The sequence below is a fragment of the Tamandua tetradactyla genome, chromosome 6 (assembly GCF_023851605.1).
Source record: "Tamandua tetradactyla isolate mTamTet1 chromosome 6, mTamTet1.pri, whole genome shotgun sequence".
Taxonomy (NCBI): domain Eukaryota; kingdom Metazoa; phylum Chordata; class Mammalia; order Pilosa; family Myrmecophagidae; genus Tamandua; species Tamandua tetradactyla.
The window spans coordinates 120340563-120363771 of record NC_135332.1 but is presented as its reverse complement, the minus strand read 5'-3'; the positions used below and the strand labels follow the sequence as shown (position 1 = coordinate 120363771).

The 23209-nt window shown below is 34.4% G+C and overlaps 1 long non-coding RNA gene across 2 annotated transcripts in view; it reads left to right on the top strand.

The window, feature by feature from the left end:
* Window positions 1-517: 517 nt before the first annotated feature.
* The window catches only part of LOC143686320 (uncharacterized), a 49298-nt gene continuing 26606 nt past the window's right edge, over window positions 518-23209 (top strand). The window contains exons 1-3 of one of the 2 annotated variants that reach the window (XR_013177028.1): window positions 518-721; window positions 11467-11607; window positions 11996-12212. This is a non-coding gene — a long non-coding RNA (uncharacterized LOC143686320). Of the gene's footprint in view, window positions 722-11466; window positions 11608-11995; window positions 12213-23209 lie in introns of those variants that run through there. The other variant, XR_013177027.1, reaches the window with a different exon arrangement.

The window sequence follows — 23209 nt, the reverse complement described above, 5'->3', positions numbered from 1 at the left end:
CTCCAATACTGTCCTCTACTTCCCTTTAATAATGTTGACCAGAATTGTTATTTAATTGTTTTTGATGACTGGTATTCCAGAAACAGAATGGCATTTAAAAAGGGGAATTTATTAAGTATCACATTTACAGTTCTAAGGCAAGGCTATGAAAATGTCCAAGTTAAAGCACCAACAATAAGTTATCGTCACTCAGGAAAAGACAATGAAGTTCAGGGTTTCTCTCTCAGCTGGAAAGACTCATGGCAAAGTCTTCTATCTTTCTCTCCAGGCTTCTGGTTTCATGAAACATCCCTGGGGGCATTTTCCTTCTTCGTCTCCAAAGGTCTCTGACTGCGTGGGATCTAAAGCTTTTTCCAAAATGGTTCCCTCTTAAAGGGCTCCAGTAAACAACCCCACTTTGATGGGTGGAGTCACATCTCCATGGAAACCATCTAATTAAAAGTTACCACTCACAATTGAGTGGATCACATCTCCATGGGAACAATCAAAGATTCCACCCAGCAATATTGAATGAGGATTTAAGGACATGGCTTTTCTGGGGTACATAGCAGATTCAAACCAACAGTTGCCTATCTCATTCACTAAAAACAGTTCCTGCCATATGGAAAATATTCATTAACTGTTTGTGGACCAATGTTTAAATGAATGACTAGAACTGAGAATATTAGTAATAAGTCACATTTTAGAAGGAAAAGTTATATATGCTTCAGAGGAATAACAGGTAATGCTAAAGTACAAATTTCTCTAAATGATATATATTTGGTTTGCTGCTATGAGAAGTATGATTTGTTAACATAATGTTTCAGTGGAGGAAAGCATGACAACTCAAATTTAAGATAATCAGTTGGCAAGATATTTCTCTTGAATTGAAGGGCACAAGTACTGAAAGAAATACTCTAACTGCATATCTATCAACCAAGAGAAGAGTGATTGAGCCAGAAATTATTTAAGGTACCATTTACTACTAAAATTCTGTGGTTCAATGTATCCAAAGAGTTGGCCTATGGATTATATGAGGATATAGGCTAAATGGCAATAGCAAAGAGATCTAAAAGATGGTTATTCAAACAAGTTGAAGATTGTAACAGTTCAGATATAAGGAGTAAATTCAGGGTAGTTGGGTAGCTTAGCTCTATGAACTCTTAGAGGCTCCCTGTTTCCTTCTATCTCACTGGTCTAACATTTCCAATTTAAATCAGAATTGTATTCCAATTGGTGGGACAGCATCAAAAGAGGAAGGGAAGTACAAGCAATTTAATCACATGGTGGCATCAATTATAAGGGGGCCTTCAGAACATACAGTACAGATAGGAGATAATGTGCAGCTACTGGGAAGAAGGGGAGAATGAAAAAGAGGGAAAATTAGCATATCTATTTCAAGGACTTTTCTCAAAGTGCTTCCTCTTTTCTGACCCATGAATTCCATTAATTTCCCTTATAGCTTTTCAAATTCTGGCTGGATTTGGCCTTGGGAACTCACTCTATTTCTGTGGGTTAGTTTTCTCTTTTGAAAAAATGAAATGCTTGAAGTAGCTTATTGTAAATTTTATTCTGCCTCTAAGAATCTATCATTCTTGTTTTTCAATAACTAAGAGAAACAGAGAATTTGTTAACTGTATTTACCCAGAGAGTAAATGTTACACATGCATGCAAGTCCCCAATTTAAAATAAAATATTGAGCCACTTAAAAACAATGAACGTCAAATATGATAGACAAATGCATTTTCAATATCGACAAAATGTAAAAGCTCATCAATAGTTCTCAAACTCTGTGACTTTCAAGAGCTCAGATTATTTATTTCTTCAAACCTAAGGTATTTTAGGACATATTTTCCATTGTAGACCAAGCATGACCAGAGTAACTATACCAATTTCCTCTCTAAATCAAAAAACAAAAGACAGGTTCAACCTGGTTATGTTGGGGCAGGGGATAAAAGAAATGGTGGAAGGAGTATATTATTCACTTGATAAATATTTGAATATCATCTTTGTGTGACATAATGTACAAATTTCAGTGAATGATGTAATAAAGACCGAATCCTACTCTTTGTCATTAAGAAGGTTATAGTTCTGTGGATTAAAAAGAAATTTAAAGCATCTAATACATGGAGGCTTATAAAATTTGCAGTAAGAATCAATTGAAACATATTCTAGGATATTTTAGCAATCAATTGAAACACAGACATAGTCAATTATAGTATGATGGCGAGCAGAGTAGAGGTGAGCCCTGGTAACAAATTCACCCTCTTGGGGAAGCTAATTCTTTCCTTGTTTTAACAGTGATGTTCAATTTGGTGAGAAAATACAATTTGTTTTTCAAATTCTGTGGTGATTTCTGATCATAGTGTGTACAAATAAAAAGAAGTTTGAAGAATGAGGTAGCAAGAATGCCAGTTGTTAGTTAGGAAGTATGCGCCAGCAATCCATTTTGTTTAGGAATGACACAAACTCTACCTCACTGCTTGCAAGTTCGAATCAAAGTTCTAATCTCTGGAAAGGAGATTGGCAAGAATTAGGTGAGAATTCTAGTCTCTGTGGGGAATGAAATACTAAACCATTTAATAGCAGGAATTCAGGAATGGAGAGCAGGGCAAATGGGACTAGGATTCAGAAAACAAGGTCAATGTTGAGAAAGACTGTAGAATACCAGGTGAAAAATTTTGTACGTTAAATAATACAAAACCACATTGCAATGTTTTGTTCCATTTTTAGCTCTAGAAAGATGATATCAGACTTGTTTTCCAGTCAGAGAAATCTCTTAGTGGTGGTTCAGAGGAGATGAGGCTTTGTAGGAAAATTCATTCATTTCACACAGTTTCTATTGGACAATTACAATATGCTGTACACCGTGCTTTGTACCAGATATTCAAAGGAGTAACTAAGCATGTGATTAGGTGAAGGATCAGAGGGAATGAAATGTTGACCTGAACCAGAGAGGTGGCAGTGGAAATATATAGGAACAAAGACAGAGGCAGAATTTTCAGGACTGTATATCTGAATGGAAAGTGAGAAGTTGAGAATAAAACAAATATTTGGAACTAAATGACTAAGGAGATTTCAATGTCATTTACAAAGGTAGGTAAAGTAGGAAAAGTTATTTGGGGTTGCAATGGTCAGGGGACATACTGATTTTTTAATCTATGGGTGATGAAATAATATATAGATTTTTTTTCATTGGACATTTGGATGTGATGATCTGAAATTTGGTAGAGACATCTGTAATGGAAATAAGATACTTAGGCATCATCTATAAAGGCAGAAGTTGAAACCATGGGTATGCATCAGATGACAGAGAAAGAAGCACTGCAAAAGAGAGGAGATAAACCAGTCGAGTATAATCAAATTAATTATTGAATATTTATGGAAAATAAAGGAGTCGAGAATTTTAAGAAAGCTGGAGGCATACGTGGAAAATGCTAACAAGCTGTGAAGCAGACTCAGGCTTGGGAAAGATGATACATGATACTAGAAAGCAGTTGGCTACATTTAAAGCAGGCAGTCAGTAAATAGAGGGGGTAAAAGCTCATTTGCAATGAGATAAAATGGAGCAATTAAAAATGTGAAGGCAACAGAGTAGAATACTCTTTCTCATAAATTGCGTGAAGGTTCCAGAGGGAAACCTCTCTTATATGTGAGACACATATCCTGGTTTTTAAACACTAATTTTGTGAAACCTGTCTTTTGCTATCACTGCTTGTAGGTTACAGTCCTTTTCAGAGCAAAGAAACCATGTAAGAGCCTTGATATTAGCAAGGATATTCGTGAGTCAGAGTGGATGCTTGTATCTCAACGGTGGGCTCTGCCCCATAATGCAGCTGTCAATGGGCCCAAGGTTGCTGGGCTTCTGGTAACATTCTGTCATTGGATCCCTGTGAAAAGTTAAACATCTCTAATCAACCTTCGGAGTAGTAAGATTCATGTCTTAGCAGTTAAGAACATTATTATGAGCAAAGAAAATTATTGCGAGTTTTATTGGATTTCAACTAGATTTTACTCAATTTAAAAAGTCGTCTTGCACCTATGTAAAGAGGATTATTTATGTAATCATCTGAACATATGTCCCCATCAACCACTAGATATAATCATTCCATGGCATTCAAATTCAGCACAAAACATGAAGACCTAAGTACAAATATTATTACTATAATGGGTTTTCATTTCTAGAGGTCGGCAGGGGAAGGGATTAATTTCGTTTGCTTTATTGTACGCACAGTACAGCACACACAGGGTCATGTTACAATGCCTCTATCTTGAAAATAGCATTTAGATGTAATAAGAAAGGCACTTTTAAAAACAATTTTACAATTTGAGATACATTAACTGCATTTCACTCCATCTTGCTTTGCTAACAGATTTTGAGGCCTTTCATGTGGTTAACACTGATTTTTGTCAATATTAGAAGGGAAATGTTTTAAATGTTTTCTTTAAATTCTCTTTCCAAACTTTCTTTGATAATTTTTAGATTGCCCATTGTGTTAGTTTGCAAGCTACCACAATGGGATATACCAGAAATGGAATGGCTTTTTATAAAAAGAGAATTTAATAAGTTACAAGTTTACAATTCTAAGAAAGTGAAAATGTCCAAATTAAGGCACCAGCAAGAGATTACCTTCTCAAGAAAGGCCAGTGGGTTAGGAACACCTCTGTCAGCTGACTAGTCGCATGGCTGGCATCTGTTGGTCCCTTTCTCCTGAGATCCATTGCTTTCAGCCTCTGTTCCTGTGGGGGTTCCTCGCTTGACTTCTCCAGCGCTGGATTCATCTCTTGGCTTCCCTTCGCTGTCTCCAGGTTCTGACTTGCTTAATATCTGCTGGTGTTGTCTGCTGGGCTCTAAGCATCTCCAAACATCCATGTCTCTGTTCTCCACGTGTCTGCATCTGTGTCAGCTCCGCTATGAAGTTTTGGTCGGCTCTGAGGCTTCTGTCATTTCTGTCAGCTCTAATCCTCTCCAAACTGTTTCCTCTTTTAAAGGATTCCAATAAACTAATCAAGACCCACCTTGAATGGTGGGGTCATAGCTCCATCTAATCAAAAGGTCACACCCACAATTAAGTGTGCCACATCTTCATGGAGTTAATCTAATCAAAACGTTCTCATAGAATATTGAATCAGGATTAAAAGAAATGATTGCTCCCACAAGATTGGATTCAGGATTAAAACATGGCTTTTCTAGGGTACATAATACTTACAAACCAGCCCACTCTCTAGTGGTCTGTATTATGGCATTTTTGAGGAGCAATTTTTAATTTAACAACCTGGAGAGTTAGACCCGACAGAACTCCAATCTGTTTCTCTGAAATGCAGTTTTTCATCTCATAGTTTTCTTAAATCTTAGGTAATAGGTAAAATTTAGTGATATTCTCTGACGAGTTTTAGCCTATGGAGCTTAGTTTTAGGGGGTATTTAATTAAAATGTCACATTGATTTTGCAACTCTAAGAAATGTCTATTTGACATATGTGGACAATAATACTTATCCCATGAAGCATTAACTTGGGAAAAGATCTGTCATAAAGGGATTGTTTGTTTTTGAAGAGCAAAGGCAGCTTCTTGCAATGCTGCTCATCTCTATGAATTAATACTATGTGGCCCTAAATCAACCTGTGGGTTGAGTATCTAACTTAAAAAGAACAGTCTTTGCATCTAGAAAGCTATGTTAGTCAAATAAGTCAATACATTTTCAAATAAACTGATTATTTTAGGTCAAATTGAATGCTTTTTCTCCTCTTTTATCCATTGTGTTACTAATTAAATCATCTCTTTATTTGATAGTCTAGTGAAACCATGGATCTCTTCTCAGAATAATATTTTAAAATTCATAAAATAAAGCATAGCAAAATTAAAAAGGAAGCCAATTTTATAAAAGTGGTGGTCATTTACAAAATCGATTTTGATGCAATAATATATATGCTTGTGTATTAATATTAAATATTATCTAGCTGCCCATGAATATAAAAGAGATTTCAAGAGAGATGAGACACTATAATGTGATAAAAGAATATTTGATTTCTCATGGTGACAAAGACAGAGATACTGCTGATCTTAATAGTTTCGTGGTTGGTTGCCTATATTCATACTGAAGGAAATGCTAAATTACAGTTAGAAGTCCATAAGACAAACCGCCCCTCCCCCACCTCAATTCCAAGACTCCAATGTTAAGAAACACTGATGTACACTATCTTTTTTTGCCTCTGGTGCTTCAAACCAGGATCACACCCAACAGCAAGTAGGGTTAGGAATTAGAGTCCAGTTCTCATAGAGGCACTGACTCTTATTCTCTCATTCTCACTCTCTCTTTCTGTCTCTCTCTTACACACACACGCACACATACATATATTACATTCCAAATCAAAGGTCAGTAAGTAAGCATGCATGTCTAGTTATTTGACTTCATAATTTGATTAAAATACTTCCAGATTTAAAGAGAAATTCTACTCAGCATCATTTCAGTGAGAACTCTGATGGCAGTTCAAAGAAATTTAAGGGAGAATTGGATGTCTTCTGTGCCTGGCTCATACTTCTCTATTGCAATAATTTTATTTTATAAGCACATGTGTGATCTCTTACATTTTAAAAAGGGAAAGTACAACCTAAATGAGTATTATGTGAGGGGTTGAAGAAACAATCATATTCTGATAACACTTAAACTTTTTTTGGACTGTTGGGTATAAGAAAGCATTCTTATATTACCATGAATTAATCAGAAAATCCTTTTATTAATAACAAAGTTACCAGTTTTCCAGCTGGAGTTTCCATTTGCTGGATATGGATATTTCCTTTTGCATTTTTTATAAAAGCACTTTCTATTAGATGTGAATGGAAAGTTAAAATTTTGCATTTGGGGTTGACAAGTACTTCTTTTGTGGACATTTTTGTCGTATATTCTTCAAAATCTGACAAAAGCTTTTCACTTTTTTCCTAAAGAAAAATATACTTCTGAACGTGCACATGCACAAAATTTATAGTTTCTGGGGTTTATGGAATTCCTGATCCTTATGAAATGAACACATCCAGATGAATTAATTAGTCAGAATAACCTAGATTATGCTGTGGTTATAAATATCCCTTAAATTTCAGGGGCTAAGAATCCTAAGAATTTAATTCTTATTGGTGCTCTATATCCATTGTGGTTTGGCTGTGTTGGGTGACAGTCCTCCAAAGGTCTGCATTTTTATACATCTTACAACAGGTGCTGACTGCCTTTTTTCTGCAGTACATATCTGCACGACATCAAGAATGTTGATGCAACAGCAGCCTACAAAGATATAGATATACATTTACCGAAAAAAGAAGGACAAGTCTATTTACTGTCCAGTACAATCAAGATGATGTCTCTCTCTAGGGCAAATTTTAGGCAGACTTACTGTCATTAGAAGGACTTGGGTTCCATAGGCTAGTTGTTTCTCTCCTGCAATGTACCCTACTGCATATGCAGGCATCTCCTGGCCCTGTGAGAATTGGGGCTCAGGAACTGGCACAAATGCTGATACTTTTGCTACTGTTATTACTGTGAGTATAAATTTCTTTGTCTCTGATCTAGCAGGCTTGCATTTTCTGCCAACGTCCATGAAACTGTTGCAGGCTAATTGTTAGGACAGAATTTCATACTCTTTACTGGCTATAGCACTCTCTCATTTTAACTTCACTTTAGGAGCTAGGCTGATAGGGCTGTCTCCATCTGGAACATTGCTGTTTGTTTTGACAGAGGGTGAAAAGAAAACATGTTAGCCATGTTCTCCCCTTTAAGCTTCTTCTAAACCCATAACTTATGCTCACATTTCATTTTTCAAAGCAAGTCACATGGATAAGCTTGGCATTAATGGATTGAGAAATGTAATTCTCCCTCTGGAATGGGCAGCAAATATTTGTGTATAATAATATAATCTACCACAGCAGGTTAATAACCATGCACTAGACCTTTAATTACCCACCTCCTCCAGCTAAGTGAATTTAATATAAGGCCAAATTTTCAGCTTATCTTAGACCAGTGATCTCCATACTTAAAATGTTATATTACTATATAATTGTTGCATGACTGCTTTTCACCTAATTTATTATTTACCTAATAATTTTCCTCCAGTTGCTTTTAAATGCCCTCATCCCATGAATATTTACACAATCATGGGTTTCAGAAGTTACCTTTATTTTTTTAAACATATTGAAATGAATATTTAAGCCTTATAATAATTAAAGCATGGTTATTCATATACCATCTAACATCATATCATATACTAACAATGGAAACATTTCACCCTTTAGGAAGCACTGACTTTCTAAATAGTCAAATACTTGTCATTCATTTAACCATTACTAAGTGCTTAGTATCTAAAAGGCAAGACACTAGGGGACTGGGGTGTCTGTGCTGAACAATATTGACCTGGTAACTGCCCTTACAGCACTTACAGGCTAGTCGGAGAAATGATAACAATGAATAAAATAGGAAATATACATAATACACATTTTTGATAAGTTTTTGAATGAAACAAACAGGTTTTGGAGATAAAATAAGAAATTTGAATGGGTGTATTTTAGGTCGATGATTTTAGGGAGGTGACATTTAATCTGAGACATAGTGTATAAGATGGAATGACTAAAACAAAGATCAGGGTGAGGAGGTGGAAATGGCACAAAAGCAGGTTGCAAAATCCCTAAGCTAGGGAAAAAAAAGACTTGAGGGAATGAACGAAAGCTAGAGTGGTTGGACCAGAGTGAGCCCAGGGAGAATGGTGAAAACTAGGATGGAGGTGGATCATGACCATTGTTGATAGAGTGTGGTAAGGCTGCAATTCTCTCAAAGTCAGAGTGCATACTTTTGGACATACTAGAAAAGTTGAGTATTTTATTGTAATTGGTAGAAAATTGTTGACAGGTTTATGCAGAGGTGTATCATGACCAAAATTATATGGCAAAAAGATTTTTCTGTTGTGAGGAGAATGGCCTAGAGGGGCAAGTCATGAGATTGACTAGACTAATATGGGGACCTAATAGATTCAGAGAATTGGACAGATTTGAGGCATCTTTGGAAGCCATAATTGAAGTTATTGCATTGGATAGGTGAATTATGGGAAATAATGACTGCTGGGTTGCTCGCTTAAAAAACTGGATGGATAATTATGTTCACTATTTTCTAAGATAGGGAAAGTATCTAGGTGGGTTGGTTGTAGGAAAATGATGCAAACCAAGGATTTCAGTTTTGACCAGTTTTGTTGGAGATATCTGTGAGAAATCTGATTGGAAATGGTAACTAGCCAGTTGAATATATTAATTTGGGGTTCAAGAGATAAAACTGGGATAGAAATACAAATTTTTGAGCCTTCACCAAATAATGACATTTAAAATTAGTTTAGATGAAATAATCAGGAAGGAACTATAAGAATAATAAAGAAAGGTTCCACATGTAAGTCCCTAAGAATACCATAATTTACAGGAGAAATAGAAGTGAGAGAAAGATGCAGAGGAGTGAGGAAAGTAGAAAAAGAGGAATATGTGATGTCATCGAAGCAAAGAATGGAAAGTCTGTCAGGCGAAAGGGAAGAGTCAAATGTAGCTTTTCATAAGAGCTTTAGTATGTTGAAGACAGAATTTTCTTTAGATCTGACAATACAGAGGCGATTGGTATTTTGAAAAAAAAGTAGTTTGATGATGTGGTAGAAGAGGAAAGCAGGGTGTGAGAGTAAAAAAAATCAGCACATTTAAGTTTTTCCTACATAGAGAGCAGAAAGATGAAATAGTATTTTTAGGGAGTAGAAAAGCTCTTGACTGTTTTGTTAATGAACTAAGCTATGACGTGTTTATGCCTTAATAGGAACAAGAAGAATAAATCAGAAGAAAGTGAGAATTGATATCCAAGAGAAGACATGCGTTCAGGAAAATAAACTCTTGCATGATTAGGAATAAAATCCTTGAGTAATGTGGAGAGGAAAGGCATGGAGCACAGAAGGGACTGGCATTTGGTGCAAACATTATGGATGCCACCTCCATTGTAATAGGGCAGGAGCATGAGAAAAGAGTTTAGAGATGTAAATAGGATTATAAATAAGGTGGGAAGAAGATAAGAGCTCATATTTGATGGTTGCTATTTTTCTCAATGAAATATAAGGTTAGAAGAGATCATAAAGTTGAAAGTGAGGGTGGTTTCAGAAGAAAAGGCTTTGAAAAGCAAGGCTTTGGGGAAATTTGCAATAATGCAAATGATAGTGAGTGCCCATCGATGCTATGTGATTCTGAATTGCAAACGAAGCTAACGGGCTGGTTCTGTGGTTTTCCACCACCAGGTGGTGGATGCTGTCAAGAAGATGGTTTGCTAGGAATCATTCCATATTGGAATGATTGAAAGCAATGGAGTAAAGGCCAACAAAATTGAGAATATTTGAAAAAAAAATGAAGTTGATGATAGACTGTGAAATCTGTATTTTAGATAAGGAAGGTTGTGATGCCAGGAGAGAGTTGAGAGGTAATGAGAAATTGATGTGGTCAATTTGATGTGGATCAGAGGTCTCCATGATGTCAAAGAGCTAAATCAGGGTGTACAGAGTCAACATAATATCATAGATACTGGTCAATTCTTTCTAGCACTTCCATTCTGGGGAACAGTAATTTCTCTAGCTAATGCTTTGCAGATTCATTTAGGATTTGCAAATATCATAATCACTGGCTGTTAGCTTAGTAATGATGATGAAGGGCCTGGTGTAATTATGTGAAGTAGTCATGTACTGAAGCACAATATCTACCAAATGCCTGGTAAGCTGCATTTTTACTATTTTTCCAGCTTCATATATTGCCAGTGTGAGAGAATTTGGACCCTACATCAATTGACCCTAAAAGAACAGCATTATATGGGTACTTAATAAATGCTTCAGTTGATGAAGTAGTCATGATGGTGTCCTATTTTCTAAGTAAATACCATTAAAATAAATATTGGTTTTCTCTGAATGGGAAGAAAACAAAGATACTTCATTAATATTTATGTGTGGAATTCAAAGTCCTGAATGTAATATATTTTTTCTGTATACAAATTAGCATGCCATAATTTGATATGACTTTAGAAAGAATGCTGATATTTAAAACAAGGTATTATAGAGTAATGACCTCATAATTTAAGAATCCAATCAATGTGTTTAAAGAGATTTGTGAAATAATTATTTACATGTAGCAGAATGCTAATATGGCTTTATTTTTTAACCACTCCTTGATAAACTCTTTCGTTTTCCCTTGGAAGCATTACTAGATTTATGTTACTTTTTTCTTTGGATTGTCTAGAAAATGGCACTGTCTGGCAAGTTTGGTATTTTTTTTTTAAACATTAAGTTTGAGAAACTTTAAATACGGTTTAACTTTCATCATTGTCATTTCAGAAAGCAAGGCTGTGGACAAGCCTCTATTTCAATGATTTAAAAAGAATGCTGGCAACAAAACGAAATAACAAGTTACACCCAACGTATAATAAATTTCATTTTTACTGTTTTAGAGATGTGACTAGGAGTAAAGGATGATGCTTATGAATGAAATATCTGGGATTAATTTAGTTAATGTGGTTCACGTTGAAGATCTTTGAATTTCGGAACAAAGGGAATTGGAAGAAAGAAGAAATTGGAAGAAAGAAATATAGGTAAATATAATTTTTAAATGTTGAAGAGAAAATGTATCCTATGCAAAATTCTTGCCTGGACACTAAATATAAAATTACCTCAAGGTCATACTGGTTTAAAGATGGTTGATGGTTGATGTTTACAGTGGATGCTGATGTGTGCCACCCAGATATCCTCTTGAAGACTGAGGCACTCTTTTCCTAGCTGCTGGGAGTGTTGACTGCTGCCTCAGTTGAAAGAAGCTGCCTTGCCTGAGATTGTGTCCCTTCCCTATAACTGAACCATGCAGGGAATCAAAAGCTTAGCTAATTTAATTCATTTCAGGACAGCTCTGAAAGACCTTACCAATTCCACTGCATGAAGCCCAACTTTTCTCCCTGCCCAACCGTTTCTCTTTTTCCTTCATAGGGGTTACTGGCAAGAGCACTCCCTAGAAACCTCCTGAAGTCCTTTCTACCTGACCATTCTCCAGTCCGATTCAGGTAGTTCTGGACCTCTTATGACAGCAGTCTGATTCCTGAGGAATCCCTATAAAATATTCAAAGTAAAATTGATCTCACCTCTCTATTCTATGCCTGCATTGATACACTTTTGCCACCACAAGCATACTGAGTATCTATTTTCAATAAAGGAAACATTTAAAATGTGAATAGAGATTTAGCTGAGGCTTTTTTTTATTATGGCATAATTTATAATAGTAAAAACAGTGGGGATAAAGTAAAAAAAAAACAAAATAGAGTATTGATGAGTCAAAAGTCAATAGCTAATGAGAAAATGGAAATGGTGAATGTGGACAACACATTCAAAAGCTCTGCTAGTATTAATATCATTATTATTATTAATTACCATTGATCTGTTTTTGCATTTGCCTCCTTCTCCAGATTGTCATATTTAGATATTTTCCCTCTGGATAATAGTACCTTATAGTTAAATGTATAAACAAATTCCCCACCATTCTGCCCTGACACCTTGTATTTCATTGGCATCAGAATAGCGTCTTTGGATTAAGAGATTTTTCCCTGAAAGTCCCTCTCAAAATGCAGATGGACATTTACTGTTCTTTTCTTTGGGCTTGGAGAAACTTGCAGTGCTAATTCGAAGACTGTTGTTTCAGTGTGAACTCTGTAGAATGGAATGGGAATGCATAAATCAATGTCTCCTTTGTCAACTACATTTTCAAGTCTCTTCCTAAAGGTGGCGGTAATCTTAGTGGAATTCAAACACTTATAAATACGTCTAAAGTGTGCGTTTATTGCTCTAATTATTTTCATGAAAACAGTTCTACTTTATTACCCAAATGAGAGTTGTTATTGCCTTTCCTTCTGATAATTGAGTTTGTGGTATTTATTTCAGGGTTCTTAAGATCCTTTAAGGCCTATTTAGGTTTTCTTTTGTTTTATGAATTTAATGCTAATTAAAATAATGGATTAGTAGACTTGGGAAATGAAATCATTATTCAGCCTGAGCAATGGAGGGGTTTATTTAATTGACCACCTTAAATCACATTAAACCAATCCTAGAAGGATCATCATGAAAATTCAAATACTGCAGATACTGTCATACTTTCTATAGAAGATACTAAGAAAAATTCAGATAAAAAAGGTACTGATTAAACATTTAAAGTAGCTGGGCAAGTGCTGACTTTATTAGGAGGCAGTTGGACATCTTTCAATTTACCCTTATGATTTTTTGGGTAATTTCTCCAGACAGTGATTTCAGCTGGCGATAGGTTAAACTCATACCAGCATGGAAGTCAAGCAAGATTCAGAATAAAGCCTAATAATACTGAATGCTTGGTTTGTCATCACCAGGTGGCTGTGTGGAAAGTGAATCAGAGCTGTTGTTGACAAAATTCTCATATATAATGGCAGTAGTTTCTCCAGGATTAAGATTATAGTAGCGAGGCAACACTTTCTTATCAGGACGGAAGTAATAATTTCATGACAAAATGACAGATTATCTGCTATGGTTTATAAGAATTCATCATGTTTTCAACCTTTACTTTAAAAAATATTTCTACATCATCATATCAATTATATATTTTTCTATATAGTAAAATACTTAATAAATTTGATATTTGCTGAATTTTATAAACTGACTGAATGTTCTGGTGTTGCAAAAGGTAGAGACAGACTTAGGAGAACAAACCAAACCAAGGTGGATTCAACAAATGCTTGGCTCACTTTAAAGTCATTTTAAGACCTGCCCTCTGGCTCCTTCATCAGATAGACTGCACCTGATATTACGGTATTTAATTAAACTCATATGGAGGTTGGACCCATCTATGCCTGCCTCTCGCACTAGAGTATAATAACCACAAGACAAGAACCCTGTCAAGTTCATCTTTATGTTACTTACAGAAATCTCATACAACAAATAATTGATAAACTGATGATTGGAATGGTTTAGTCAATTAATTCCATTTACATGTTTTGTAGATCGATTCTCAGTTTTCCTAAAGTTTTAAACATACCTATGGTATCAGAAGAAAGCAAGTCAATAAGGTCATGTCTTAGACTTAGACTGTTAAAATAAAATAAAACCACATATTGCTTTCGAATATTCAGGGGTCTAGCCAAACATAATTTGATATACTAAATGCATGATTTAACATAGTTCTATTATAACTGAGGAGCATATTATTCCAAAAAGGTTATAGGTATATCACCTTAGATTCTGCCTAGTTCTAAATGGGATTTTATCTATTAAATACATTTTTTAAAAATTGTTCTAATATTAGGCCTATTTTGCAATATTTCTTTCTTACCCTCTTTTGTTTGACGTGCTCATGTAACACTTGAGTCTCATATCTTAATCACCTTAAGATTGTCAAGTTATTGCACTATTTATGGATTTCATTTCACATGGCACTGTATCTAATTTCTAGCTATATCAATTAAAATATAAATGTCTCACTGAAATGAAAATATTAGAAAAAAGAATGCTTTTTAAATGCTCAGAATACTCCCTCTACATTATCTTGAATACAAACTGCTGTACTGTACTGTCTGCCTAGAAATGCCAAATAGGTGTAATGCAAATCAGGAGCAAGTCATTGACAGATAAATTAAATAGTCATGATCTGAATATTGAGTTTAGGCAAGCATCACAGTCTATTGGCGCCAAGCTAGATTTCTAGTCCTGTACAAAAATGTTATGTTGCTCTCGTTAAGCAGTCATCCATCTAAGTGACTTCAAGCCCTAAAGACCCGAATAGGCAAACCTCATCTATCAGCCTCTTGACTTCAGACAGAGCCACAGCAGGTACCGTATTAAGCTGAGTCCACGTATTCTGATCATATTGCTACAGGAGTACATTTTAAAACCTAGTTTTAAAATTTTTATTTAAAAATAAAATAATTTTTAGTTTTAGTTTTATTGTAATTTTATAGCGAGATACTAGCTGGTTTTCATTAAGAACTCTTTTTGATATGTCAACTCCTAGCTATGGATGATGATATGAGGATTAGCAGAATATGTTCATTCTTGGAAGAGAGATTTCCCATAATTTATGCTTAGTCTTTTGTTTGACTTCAGTGAAAATATGGGAAAAATGATTTTATAATAACTAAATGCATTGATGCTTATCATGTACCCACAGAATGTTTCCAAAGCAAGCTAAAATGGCAGGATCTATAAAATGGTGAACTATTACAGGAAAAATTTTAAATTCAAAACAGGTGATTCTGTTGTACATTCTTAATCTGTATATTAAATCCGAACTATTATAGAAATTTTGAAGCAACAGATTTAAAACTTAAAAATTAAGTTAAAACAGCTCTCTGGCATGAATCTGGCAAATAGTTCTTTGATTGAAACTTTTTATTTTTAATTTTTTTTAGATTAGAGAAATTGTAGATTTACAGAAAAATCAGATAAAATACAGAGTTCTCATATACCACCCTCATACATGCAGTTTTCCCTTTATTTTCACTTTCCATTAGTGTGGTAACTCTGTTACATTTGTTGGAACAGTGTTACTATAATTATACTATTGACTATTATCCATAGTTTACATTAGCATTCACTGTTTGTGTTGTTCAGTTCTTTTTTTGAAAATTTTATTCTAGCAACATATATACAATCTAAAATTTCCCTTTTCAATCCATGCAAACATATAATTCACTGGTGTTAATTACATTTAAAATGTTGTACTACTGTCACCACCATCCATTACCAAAACTTTTTCATCAGCCCAATCATAAACTCTGTAACAATTAAACACTAACTCACTACTTCCTATTTCCACAATGGCCCTGATAACCTGTGTTCTAGTTTCTGACTGTATGAATTTACTTATTTTGAATACATCATATGAACAATACAATATTTGCCGTTTTGTGTTTGGCTTATTTTATTCAAAATGATATATTCAAGATTTAGATATTTATCTATTTTATTGATTTCCGAAACCAGTTTATGCTTTTATTGAATTTCTCTATTGTTCTCCATTGTTTCTGTATTGCATATTCTGTTGTGGCTAGACTGAATATTGTATTAATGTCAATCAGGTCAAGTTATTTGATAGTGTTGTTCTGTCCCTTTGTGTCTTTATTGATTTTCTCTCATGGTCTATTAATAACTGAGAAATGGTTCTTGAATTCCCAATTAGAATTCTGGATTTGTCTATTTCTCGTATGTGTTCTTGCTTCATGTATTTTAAAGATCCTTTTTAGGTGCATAAGCATTCAGGATTGTTATGTTTTCTGATGAATTGATTTCTTTACCATTGTAAAATAATCTTTATCCCTGATAATATTCTTTCCTCTGAAGTCTATTTTCTCTGATATTAATATAATCATTACAGTTTTCTTTAGGCTAGTATGAGTGTGTTAGTTCTTTTTGTATTCTTTTTACTTTTAACCTACATGTATCTTTATATTCAAATTGCTTTTGTTGTATGTAGGCATCATATATTTGGATGCTATTTTTTCAACTAATCGGACAACTTCTGTGTTTTAATTGGAATGTTTAGACAATTTATATTTAATGTGAATTTTTGTATGGTTAAATTTGTGTTTATCACTCTGATTTTTGTTTTCTATTCGTCCCATATTTTCTGTTTCTTTTTTACTTTTTCTGCCTTCTTTTGGATTATTTGAATATTTTATTTGATCCCATTTGATCTCTGTTGGTTTATCAGCTACAAATCTTTGTTATTTAATAATTAATGCTTTAAGGTTGCTAGTGTTTATCTTTAATGTATGAACATCTACCTTCAAGTAAATATTTCACATATGATATAAGAACCATATAATAGTGTGATTTATATTTCTTGATTGGTTATGATAGTTTTTTTGCTAAAATTTTTACCATGGCTATATATATTGACTTTTGTCAAATGTTTTTTTAATATCTGTTGAGAGCATAATATAATTTGGTGAGTTATATTGATTTATATTTTGATGTTAATCCACATGTACAAGCTTGGAACAAATGCCACTTGATTGTAATATATTATCCTTTTTTTTTTTGCTTATTGCTTATTTAGTATACTTTCTTTGTTAAAGATTTCTTATCTATTTGCATAAGAGTGATTATGTTGTAATTTTTCTTTCTGGCAATACTTTTGTCATATTTTGAAATAGAGGTGATTCTGCCAATAAAAAGAGTTAGGAAATGTTCTGATGTTCTCTATTCTCTAGATTTCATGAAATATCAATGTTCCTTTCAAAAATGTATATTAGGAAAGGATAGATCTGAGAGTTTCTTTGTAGGAATTTTAAAATTATGATTCAATTCCTTTGCTATCTTTAGAAGTATTCAGAGTTGTTTTTTTTTTAATAAGTTTGCATTTGATTTGTAAAAAGAGCTAACATACTGTCTTTTTCTATACTCTGAGATAATCTGTATGGTATTGGAATTATTCCCTTCCTGAAATGTTTGGAATAATTCCATTTTACAAGTAAATGCAAAGTAAATTTTTTGTATCAATATTTTCTATGCAATTGTATCTAAGAATTTCCAGTATAACTATACTAGTATAAGATAGAAAACCATTTAGGGAGTATATTAATCATCAAAGATATATATGTACAGGAAAATTAAATTACCTGTTTTTTTAATCTCAGTATAATGAACAGGGTGTAGAAAATGTTTTTTTATTTTTATTTTTTAAATTCTAAAAGGGTGGTTTGGGGGTAATAGCATTGATAACTAAGCCTAGACTCCACAGACATGATAGAGATGGGGATAATTGCAACCCAACTGTAAGGCTGCTCTACACAATGGGGAAAAGTGTGTAAATGCTATGGTCACAAAGATGTTACTACTGGAAAATTCCCACCATTATCTCTGCCCCTCTGTTTTCACTACTTGACATATTCCCATTGATCCTGAGATTTCCTTAGAGAGACAGAGAAGGAAATAAGCGCCATTCAGGGAAATTTGCATAGTTGGACAACTTTCACACTTGACTACTAATTTAATTAGAATAACATACTATTTCATCACCATTTTATTCATAGCATAATTCTCTCAAATGTCAGAGTTTGAACAAGAGCCCAAGTTTGCTGTCTCTCCTTCAGTGATACTTTGCCCTACTCCAAAATGACCAGGTATCACTTTGTGTTCAGGGAATACTTTCTTATACCTAACTAAGAACTTGATAAAGATGGAGTAATTATCACTTTTCTTCCTCTTCCCAGAGGCAACATGTTCTTACACAGATACTTTGGCCACCAATAGCCCATCATTTTTCAAATTTGGTTTGTTGTATTTGTAAAGTATCTATTTGAACGCACTTTTTAAACTGAGTTTTACTTATAATCTTTTATTTCTTTGTTTGCTTACTCTACTAGTTTTTTTGTTGTTGTTGTCTGTTTTTTTTTACATGGGCAGGCACTGGGAATCAAACCCAGACCTCCAGCATGGCAGGCAAGAACTCTGCCACTGAGCCACTGTTGCCCATTTGTTTGCTTACTCTATATTTCACTTTGTTCTAAAAAGTTGAGATGATTTTAAATAGCTCAATATTATAAATTTTAAACACACAAAGATATAATTGCCAGATCAAAATTGAAAAAGAGTGCTATAAGTAGGAGAGTATGGAGAGTACTTAATAATATTTAATTATGATCTTAAATTCCATAGTCATTTCCCCAGGTTTTTTCTTGAACCAGGGTTTCTTAATGTTTTTTGTGCTATGGAGTACTCAATTTTGGTGCTATAGTTTCCTCAATTTGATGAATACTAAATGTTCCTTCTCACAATAAGGTTTTGATATATATAAATAAAATACGGAACATTGTAGAAGAAGCTTATGATATAGAAATATAGGCATCAAAAATTGTTAAATAGCAATATATATATATTAAATAAATAAATAAAATGAATAAATACTATTTTTAAAGCATTAAATAATATGTCAAACAGTGAGGCTAATAACATTTTTATGAAGTGATGAGTATAAATTATTTGAGATACTAGCCACAACAGTAATGTAATCTCAAAATATCTATGGTTTCTATTAGAGCTAAAATTACAGGTACTGGTAATATAGCTTTGTTTCCAAAATTCATATTTGACAGAAATACTGAATTTCACTTATAGATTGGTGAAAATAAATATGTAAATTTTTTTCATCCATGTTTATGAGCTCCAGTATGTTGAACCCTTGAACTAAGCCAAGCCCTTTTAAAATAAAAGCAGGTAGAAAGAGGATGGTGGGGAGATGGCAGAGTAGGGAGCTCAAGGACATGAGCTTAAATAGGAATGAAAAAACTATTAAATAGGCTGAAACTTTCTAAAATAACTCTTTTGAAACTCCAGAGGCCAAAACAAACGAACAAAAAACACTGAACAGCATCCAGTGAATAGCAAGAGAAAAGAGTGATAAATTATAGTAAATAACAGTAAATTTCTCTCTCCATGTAGTGGCTGCCAGCACCCATACCCTCTCTCATGGCAGGCCACTATGGGGTCTAGCTCCAGGCTAGCTCACTGGTGACAGAAATGGACATAAAAATCCACTTCCCCAAGACCTGGGGCATACATAGCTGATCCTTGATCACAGTTTTTTTTTTTATTAATTAACGGAAAAAAGAAATTAACCCAACATTTAGAAATCATACCATTCTACATAGCAATCAGTAATTCTTAACATCATCACATAGCTGCATGATCATTGTTTCTTAGTACATTTGCATCGGTTTAGAAGAACTAGCAACACAACCGAAAAAGATATAGAATGTTAATATAGAGAAAAAAATAAAAGTAATAATAGTAAGAACAAAACAAAACAAAACAAAAACCTATAGCTCGGATGCAGCTTCACTCAGTGTTTTAACATGATTACTTTACAATTAGGTATTATTGTGCTGTCCATTTTTGAGTTTTTGTGTCTAGTCCTGTTGCACAGTCTGTATCCCTTCAGCTCCAATTACCCATTATCTTACCATGTTTCTAACTCCTGCTGAACTCTGTTACCAATGACATATTCCAAGTTTATTCTCGAATGTCGATTCACATCATTGGGACCATACAGTATTTGCCTTTTAGTTTTTGGCTAGACTCACTCAGCATAATGTTCTCTAGGTCCATCCATGTTATTACATGCTTCATAAGTTTATCCTGTCTTAAAGCTGCATAATACTCCGTTGTATGTATATACCACAGTTTGTTTAGCCACTCGTCTGTTGATGGACATTTTGGCTGTTTCCATCTCTTTGCAATTGTAGATAATGCTGCTATAAACATTGGTGTGCAAATGTCCGTTTGAGTTTTTGCCCTTAATTCCTTTGAGTAGATTCCCAGCAATGGTATTGCTGGGTCGTATGGCAATTCTATATTCAGCTTTTTGAGGAACCGTCAAACTGCCTTCCACAGTGGTTGCACCATTTGACATTCCCACCAACAGTGGATAAGTGTGCCTCTTTCACCGCATCCTCTCCAGCACTTGTCATTTTCTGTTTTGTTGATAATGGCCATTCTGGTGGGTGTGAGATGATATCTCATTGTGGTTTTGATTTGCATTTCTCTAATGGCCAGGGACATTGAGCATCTCTTCATGTGCCTTTTGGCCATTTGTATTTCCTCTTCTGAGAGGTGTCTATTCAAGTCTTTTTCCCATTTTGTAATTGGGTTGGCTGTCTTTTTGTTGTTGAGTTGAACAATCTCTTTATAAATTCTGGATACTAGACCTTTATCTGATATGTCATTTCCAAATATTGTTTCCCATTGTGTAGGCTGTCTTTCTACTTTCTTGATGAAGGTCTTTGATGCACAAAGTGTTTAATTTTGAGGAGCTCCCATTTATTTATTTCCTTCTTCAGTGCTCTTGCTTTAGGTTTAAGGTCCATAAAACTGCCTCCAATTGTGAGATTCATAAGATATCTCCCTACATTTTCCTCTAACTGTTTTATGGTCTTAGACCTAATGTTTAGATCTTTGATCCATTTTGAGTTAACTTTTGTGTAGGGTGTGAGATATGGGTCTTCTTTCTTTTGCATATGGATATCCAGTTCTCTAGGCACCATTTGTTGAAGAGACTGTTCTGTCCCAGGTGAGTTGGCTTGACTGCCTTATCAAAGATCAAATGTCCACAGATGCGAGGGTCTACATCTGAGCACTCTATTCGATTCCATTGGTCGATATATCTGTCTTTATGCCAATACCATGCTGTTTTGACCACTGTGGCTTCATAATATGCCTTAAAGTCAGGCAGTGAAAGACCTCCAGCTTTGTTTTTTTTCCTCAAGTTGTTTTTAGCAATTCGGGGCACCCTGCCCTTCCAGATAAATTTGCTTCTTGGTTTTTCTATTTCTGAAAAATAAGTTGTTGGGATTTTGATTGGTATTGCATTGAATCTGTAAATCAATTTAGGTAGGATTGACATCTTAACTATATTTAGTCTTCCAATCCATGAACACGGTATGCCCTTCCATCTATTTAGGTCTTCTGTGATTTCTTTTAGCAGTTTTTTGTAGTTTTCTTTATATAGGTTTTTTGTCTCTTTAGTTAAATTTATTCCTAGGTATTTTATTCTTTTAGTTGCAATTGTAAATGGGATTCGTTTCTTGATTTCCCCCTTCGCTTGTTCATTGCTAGTGTATAGAAATGCTACAGATTTTTGAATGTTGGTCTTGTAACCTGCTACTTTGCTGTACTCATTTATTAGCTCTAGTAGTTTTGTTGTGGATTTTTCCGGGTTTTCGACGTATAGTATCATATCGTCTGCAAACAGTGATAGTTTTACTTCTTCCTTTCCAATTTTGATGCCTTGTATTTCTTTTTCTTGTCTAATTGCTCTGGCTAGAACCTCCAACACAATGTTGAATAATAGTGGTGATAGTGGACATCCTTGTCTTGTTCCTGATCTTAGGGGGAAAGTTTTCAATTTTTCCCCATTGAGGATGATATTAGCTGTGGGTTTTTCATATATTCCCTCTATCATTTTAAGGAGGTTCCCTTGTATTCCTATCCTTTGAAGTGTTTTCAACAGGAAAGGATGTTGAATCTTGTCAAATGCCTTTTCTGCATCAATTGAGATGTTCATGTGATTTTTCTGCTTTGATTTGTTGATATGGTGTATTACATTAATTGATTTTCTTATGTTGAACCATCCTTGCATACCTGGGATGAATCCTACTTGGTCATGATGTATAATTCTTTTAATGTGTTGTTGGATACGATTTGCTAGAATTTTATTGAGGATTTTTGCATCTATATTCATTAGAGAGATTGGCCTGTAGTTTTCTTTTTTTGTAATACCTTGCCTGGTTTTGGTATGAGGGTGATGTTGGCTTCATAGAATGAATTAGGTAGTTGTCCCTCCGCTTCGATTTTTTTGAAGAGTTTGAGGAGAGTTGGTACTAATTCTTTCTGGAATGTTTGATAGAATTCACATGTGAAGCCGTCTGGTCCTGGACTTTTCTTTTTAGGAAGCTTTTGAATGACTAATTCAATTTCTTTACTTGTGATTGGTTTGTTGAGGTCATCTATGTCTTCTTGAGTCAAAGTTGGTTGTTCATGTCTTTCCAGGAACCCATCCATTTCCTCTAAATTGTTGTATTTATTAGCGTAAAGTTGTTCCTAGTATCCTGTTATTACCTACTTTATTTCTGTGAGGTCAGTAGTTATGTCTCCTCTTCCATTTCTGATCTTATTTATTTGCATCCTCTCTCTTCTTCTTTTTGTCAATCTTGCTAAGGGCCCATCAATCTTATTGATTTTCTCATAGAACCAACTTCTGGTCTTATTGATTTTCTCTATTGTTTTCATGTTTTCAATTTCATTTATTTCTGCTCTAATCTTTGTTATTTCTTTCCTTTTGCTCGCTTTGGGATTAGTTTGCTGTTCTTTCTCCAGTTCTTCCAAGTGGACAGTTAATTCCTGCATTTTTGCCTTTTCTTCTTTTCTGATATAGGCATTTAGGGCAATAAATTTCCCTCTTAGCACTGCCTTTGCTGCGTCCCATAAGTTTTGATATGTTGTGTTTTCATTTTCATTTGCCTTGAGGTATTTGCTAATTTCTCTAGCAATTTCTTCTTTGACCCACTCGTTGTTTAGGAGTGTGTTGTTGAGCCTCCACGTATTTGTGAATTTTCTGGCCCTCTGCCTATTATTGATTTCTAACTTCATTCCTTTATGATCCGAGAAAGTGTTGTGTATGATTTCAATCTT